The sequence below is a fragment of the Lactuca serriola genome, chromosome 4 (genome assembly GCF_051521515.1).
Source record: "Lactuca serriola cultivar US96UC23 chromosome 4, Lser_US96UC23_V15, whole genome shotgun sequence".
In the NCBI taxonomy this organism is placed as follows: Eukaryota; Viridiplantae; Streptophyta; class Magnoliopsida; order Asterales; family Asteraceae; genus Lactuca; species Lactuca serriola.
The window spans coordinates 207,918,983-207,926,413 of NC_136411.1; the positions used below are offsets into that span (position 1 = coordinate 207,918,983).

Here is a 7,431-nt window from a genome sequence, read left to right on the forward strand (position 1 = left end):
TGAACACTTCTTTCACTTCTTCAAACATAGAACTCGAAAATCCTCTCAATTATCATCCATTCTCCTTGAAGATCTTCATAAAAGGTACCAAGAACACCAAGAACACCAAGATCATCATCTGGCCGCACACATGGCAGCACACACCATCTGGCAGCACACATGGCCGCACACAGGGCCGCACACATGTGCTAGCAGCACACTAGGCCGCACACCTGGCCGCACACACACATATAGTGTGTATTTTGGCCATACACTCCTTTGTAAAGCCTTATACCCTCTTCATACAATCATATATGGTTGTAACACTTCAATATAAGTGTTTACTAGTCCCTAAGGTGGTCCTAATTCATTAATTAGTTGTTCATAATACTAGTTATATTCATATATGTGTCAATATATGCTAAATAGGATTCGTGTGTGTACTCAAGTCACCACTTGATACTTAGCAACTGATCCAACATTTTCATCAGAACCACTCACTACAGGTGAGTTCATACCCCTTAAATAATGTTTTAAACTATTTGTAAATGTTTTATGGGGGGGGGGGGATACAAGTAGAATCATGCTAGTTATTATATCAATCACATGTGATTAATATACAGCATTCAAATGATTTGGCTACTCATTAGTCGTTTTACCAAACAGTTTCCTTCAAATGATGTTCATTAACATTTCATAGTCCATATTACACTGTACATTTTACTTTGTATGTTTTATTTCAAACCTATTTACAATTGTGTTTCAAACAAATGTTTCCTTATACTTAAACCGTTTTATCAAACCCATGCCTACAAACCGTTTTATAGATCGGCATCAAGTCGATCTTTTCTTAGATAATGATTATGTTCAAAGGTTTACAAAACTTAGTTATGTTTTTATATTACAAATTGCATGCCGCTATATGTATAGTTATATAAGAAATGTTTAAAAGAATTAGGAAGGTTATCCACCCTATTTCCTTTTTAGCGCTTGAGATGTGGTCTGGTGGGATATCGGGTACTCGTCCGAAAGTCGTTTAAATATTAGTTATATATCATGTGTACATATATAGTCATAAATGGTCCTTCCAGTTCATCCCATGCCCTTGGGTAGCAAGGGTATACATCCAAGTCAATACGTACCAGTTAGATTACTAGTAAACTACCATATGGGTAGTTTAGGAAAATACTAGAACAACTACTAGAACGCAATATCATACAATGAGTCAGTTCATTCATGAGTCAATACTTTCTAGAACATTACAGTACATTACATATAAAACTATACTAGAGAAGAACATACACAACTATACTAGAGAAGAACACATACAACTATACTAGAGAAGAACATATACAACTATACTAGAAAGAGAACATATACAACGATACCAGAACGATTACATTACTATACTATTACATAGATAAGATTACATGGTCACACTTACATGAGTATAATTACATGGACCCAGTTTAGGATCTAACTATACTGATGAATCACAACGCAATTGTGGTAGTTATATCGAGTATACATGATCATAGTAATGTGGATGCTCACGGCTTGCAGATATGCAGGGGTCGTGGGTAGGTCCCAAAATCCCTTTGATATGGGAGCGTACAGCCTGGGATCTAGACATCACATTATACCTTATCCCTCAAATAAGGCAGCGGAGTACCGATGTAGATATTTATTACAAATACTACAGTACCTACACGATTACCCTAGACTTAAGGAAATTGGTACGGTAGTAGTTCGACACTACACCATAGTACTATTTCGTTTTCCCATTTACATTCACTTCGTGAACATTCACACGACGCACGAAATGTAAAAACTATATTTTGATAATGATAGTTACACTTGGGAAAATTACACACTTTTACAAGAGACGAACATATAGAACAGTTAAGTCTTGGTAGAAGACTACATTGAGAAAAGTTAGATCTTGGTAGAAGACACCCTTATATAATAGTAGGAATCATAGGGATTTCTAGAGTTTTTCAAATGTTTACAGTTGTTTTACAAACAATTTCATACTTACAGTTCATTTACAAACATTTTCAATACTTACAATTCATTTACTTACAAATTCTTACATACAAATTAAGACACTAAATACTTATGATCTCACCAGCTTCAAAGCTGATACTCGCTTTCAAAATTACTAGTATCCTCAAGTCATCATAGACAGGTACCGATGCAAGGAATAGGGAAGATAGAGCTTGTTGAAGACTCATCTTTCATTTTGATTTATGCTTTAGTGTTTATCAAAATTTGACAGAACACACTTGTATAATAATTATATTATTAATGCAATGGATGATGTTGTTGCTTGTTTACTACTTTACATTGTTGTGATACTATACATGACGTCCTCCGCCCCAGAACGTTTCCGCCATTCTTGGTTTTGGGGTGTGACATCTAGTCATGACATTCACCCCATCATAGAATATTGACATCTCCTGCTAAAAATATTGAGGTTATGTTGAGGACAATTCCTTAACAACCCCTTGTAGCGTTCCCAGGCCTCATATAATGACTCCCCCGGATTTTGCTCAAAGTTGGCAATTGCCTTCTTGAGTTTAGAGATTTTGGAGGTTGGACAAAACTGATATAGGAATCTCTCATGCAACTAGGCCCATGTGGTGATCGTACCAGGTGGGAGTGCCTTTAACCAGTCTTTTGCTGCTCCCTTGAAAGTGAATGGTAGCATCCTTAACAAAGTTGTCTCCCTTGGGATATTGGGAGTATTAAAATAATCCGAAATATCGTTCACCTCGTCTATGTGTTTGAAAGCATCCTCGTGATCTTTCCCGTAAAGTGGGATATCCTTAAGTGCAGTAAGGATATGTCCCTTCAACTCGAACGTGGCATTGGCAGGAATTGTAGGATGTACTAAACCCAGCCCCACATCATCTCGAATGCGCTTCTTCTATTCCCCATGGCCATCTCATCAATGTTTTCCATCTCATTCTCCAGCTCATTCTCGGGCTAACAAGTATGTAATTCAAATTCAGGCTCAATATCGTACTCGGACTCGGCTTGGATAGGTATTTGATCTAAGTGGCAACGGCAACGGCTATTAAACACAAGACGACTGATTAATTATAGTATCGTACTCGGCTATTGAACAAGAACAAGAACAACAACAAGAGTAATTATAGTATCATACTCGGACTCAGCTTGGACGGGTATTTGATCTCAGTATCTTCGGATGACTCAATGTAGGAGGCAAGGAGTCTGGCCCATGACTCCATGACAAAGAAGCGCTTCTCGGGAGGCAACCCGAGTTTGGTTTGCAATTTTTTTTCATTTCTTTTTAGTTTTGGCATTTTTTCTTTTCTTAATTATCATCCAATTCACTTTATTCATAATTAAACACTGAGTGTGGGGTCCCTAAAAATTAAGTGGAGATAATTAAGAATTTAGTTAATAGACAAACTTGACTTAATAAAAAAATTCATACAGGATTCGCGACGTTAATCCTTAAAGACTCACGACGTGAATTCTGAATAAACCGGATAATATACCATTGATGAGTATCAGCTCATTTTCTATTAAACTAATTGGCCTAAGACTAATCCATTTTTGATGAGGAATGCATGGCCCAACATTAAGCTCAGACAGGACTCACGACGTGACTCCTTAAGGACTCACGACGGGAGTTTTGAAAAACACTGAACCACAAATTAAAGGATAAACAACCAGTTTGACCCCCTTTTGTTTATTCTTCATGAAGTGAAACAACAAATCTGGTCCCCCTTTTGCTCCAATTTTGGCCAACAACACTCCACTTTCGTTTTTTCTTACCTAATACTTCAACCTAAGGTAATGATTCTTAATTATTAAGTTTAATTTTTCTCTTATAGTTGAACTTAGGGTTAGGGTTTGTTAGTTAGATGAAATGTCGAATTTATTTCTTAAAATTCCCCTAATAGCCTTGGAATGTTGATTCTTTGTGCTTAGGATTAGTATAGGAGTAAACCCCACTAATATTGTGACCTGATTTACCTCCTGATTTTAGCGATTTTGGTTGTTGAGTTACGAACTCACGACGTGAATCCTAAAGGATTCACGACGTGAATATCTGGGACTGGACAACATCAATTTTTATTTAATTTCTAATCTTTTGGGTTGTTTCTTTCGGATATCTTTGTTGTTGTTTTTGCAGAAATGACTCCCAGAAGAGAGATTCCAACTGGAGTAGCGGGTTTACATCCATTTTACAGCTTACCAACAACTACACCCCGGGATATCTATACACGATGGAACAATCGATTGGGATGGCTTTACAACCGGGAGTTTGCTATTGCCCCCACTATTCAGTGGGCACGGTTGAGGGAGGTTGGGATCGTGGATTGAATGTCCCAATATCTTACTAAGATATTTTGGGGGGATGGATTTTCATTCACGTGCAAGGGGTGGTACAACTTGTTTACCATCCAAGAGCAGGTCTATAAAGAGCTATGCGTGGAATTCTTTTCAACAGTGACATTCCATGAAAATATCCAAGATCCTACTTTCCCGCAAGCTGTGGTTTTTCGTCTAGGAGGGGAATATTAGGAGTGCAGTTTGGTGGAGTTTTCACGAAGAATGGGGTTGTACGAGGCTCATGAGACCATAACTCACGAGTTTTTTTATTTTTGAGGGACGCCACACATGATTATGCGGATGGGGTTTCAGGACCGGAGTTTTGGAGCAATATCGCGGCCGGTGTGTTCAATTCTTGTGTATCCTCCGAAAGTAGCATCAAATCACCGATACATCGCCTTATCCATCGCCTTATCACATTTTCTATTCACCACAAACGCCATGGTGATAAGGTTACTAAGGTCAATTTGTTCTTTTTGTGGTGCATTTTACAGTCGGGCGTGTGCTGTAACATTCTGTATTTCTTGGCCCGATACTTGGCGGAGTATGCAACGAGTGCTCGTCCCAGGAGCCCCATTTGTGGAGGGCACTTTTTTACGCACTTGGCCCGATCTTATGGCCTCATTGTTTCTGGCATTACTCGTTCTTTGACATGCATGGAGGGGAACGAGTTTAGTATGGGGTATTTAGAGACAATGAAGGTGGTAAAGAATTATGGGACACATTGGGGGATTCTTGAAGATAATGATGATGGTGATGAGCAGCCGAGCGACCAACCTGAACCACAACCGAGGCCGAGGCGTAGAAATGTGAGACGAAGAGGAGAAAGAGGGCAACCAATGCATCCACCCACATCCATGTTAGGAACAACTTTTGGGGGTGATATCGCTGGTTATTTTGACCAGTTATCTTTCAGTGTCAAATGGATTGGGGTACCATGGAGAACGTGGTTCGACACCTTGGGGTGGAGCAACCGCCTCATTTTGGGTATCATTACCGAATTTTCCCGAGGGGGACGGAGTATCGAGGACATGGAGGCAACGGAGCGGGCACTAGCGCGGTGAATGAGGATGATGAGGATGATTGATCGTTTATTTTAGTTTTGTTTGGTTTGGTTTTATTTTGTTTTTATTTTATTTGGGATTGTAAAACTATTAAGATATTATGTTACTTTTCTCGTTACTTTTCTCTTCTTGGTAGTTATTTTTCAGAATTGCTAGGAGCGCATATAAAGGATGTCGAGATATAAGTGCATATGTGTTTAGCCGGGAGTGTTTAAAGTCGACAGTCGAGACCCATAATTTAAATTAAGTGTGGGGTAAGTCAAGTGAGAAGAAAGTTAGAGAGAATAGTTGAAATTAATAGGGTTAGAAGAGTCTTAATCCATTAAGATATAGGGTTGAATATAAGAATTGAAAGAAAGGTTGGAAGAAATATATTTTTGAGATTCCAGTTTTCACGTCGTGACCACTTTGTTATTCACCTCGTTAGTCGGTATATGGTGACTTTCCAGAACCCGCTTCACATCGAATTCACGTCTTGACTTTGTAATTTTCACAAAAGGAGGTATATTTTTCCATGTTCATTATGTGGTTCACCACCATTCTTTTTGGGATTATTATGAAGATTATTATTGCTCATTTTCTCTACCATGCAATGTGGCGTATGCTTTTCCACATTGTTCTGTTCATTTTGCACATTCTTCTGCACCACATTTTTTGAAGATCGAAGACTTGATTCCATATTTTGTCGGTACATTACTTATCTCGCGTATTCAAGATCCAAGTTTCTATTGCTCAAAGTCTGTATTCAAGATGCACATTCTATCCGCACTTTTGGAGATGATCACGCCACTATCACAGGGGAGTCTGTTCCTTTTTCTCCCTTCTCTTAATGTCTATATTAATTTAAGCACACAATGAGGGCATTGTATGAAATAAGTGTGGGGTAGGGGGTAGAAAAAGTAAATTGCTAGATAATTTAGTAAATTCTATAATTTTTAATAATTGAATCTAGTAATAATAATTTGAACTGTAGTTGTTAGTGTTATATGGGATGATCCGATAAGAGCTCAAATGTTTAGTTGAGCCAATACACGTTATAGTGCATTTGTGGCCACCCTTATTTTAGTGAAATCATGGAACAAAAACATGACCCTACTTAATTTGAGGAATGCAAAATGTTTAGCAGCCTGAACCTGAAATGTATCTAGGAAAGATATGTCTTAACCAATAAAGGTTTAAGTTAAGCGCCCCTGCTTAAGCATGTAGGTTTTTGAGTGATATTTATATATATAAAAAAAAGGTGAGTTATACATGTAAAAAAAAAGAGAGAAATTACCGAAAAAAATTCTTGAAGAATTTTGGAGCTATCAAAGTATGAAGATCAAAGATCAAAATTCCAAAGAATCAAAATTTGACGACACCAAAAATCATAAATGTGGTGAATTCAAAGCAATCAAAGATCAAATATCAAAGAAGTGAAGAATTCCAAGAGCTCCATTGTGGTATCTAAAGTTGTAATTTCTAGATTATGTATGTTTGGGCAGCTTAACCAAAAATATCTTGAGGTTAAAAAGCTTTATGAGGATGGATTCGGAGGGTTGCACAAAATGAGCTTTGTTCGAAAGAAGTGGGTAGTTTTTTATGAAGACTGTGAGTATTTAAAGTATTGGGGGGAGGGGGTCATTTAGGAAAAAAATTTAGACACAAATACATACGTTGAGGTCTTGGCATAATGGTAGAGCTGGAATTGGATTATTCTATGAAATGCTAGTGATGAAGGTTTAAGTTTAAATAAGTAGATTTGCTTGAGGGCAAGCAAAGCCTAAGTGTGGGGTATTTTGATATTGCCTTATTTATACATATTTTTAGACAATATTTAAGTACATTTTTATATATATTTTTGTCATTGCATAGAATTATGGTACTTATAAGGTTAAATTATATTTTGCAGCAAAAAAGAAGACATTTTGAAGAAAAGGGACTAAAAGCGTTAAAGAATGAAACTTTGGAGGTTGAAGGCTTGAAAGACAAGAAAAACACCCAAAAAAGACGTACTCACGACATGAATAGATGATGGTTC

At 37.5% G+C, this 7,431-nt stretch overlaps 1 non-coding gene across 1 annotated transcript; it reads left to right on the forward strand.

The window, feature by feature from the left end:
- Nucleotides 1–2,453: 2,453 nt before the first annotated feature.
- LOC145103541 (small nucleolar RNA R71) lies at nucleotides 2,454–2,560 on the forward strand. Its single transcript, XR_013706626.1, has one exon. It is a non-coding gene; the product is annotated as a small nucleolar RNA R71 (small nucleolar RNA).
- The last annotated feature ends 4,871 nt before the right edge of the window (nucleotides 2,561–7,431 follow it).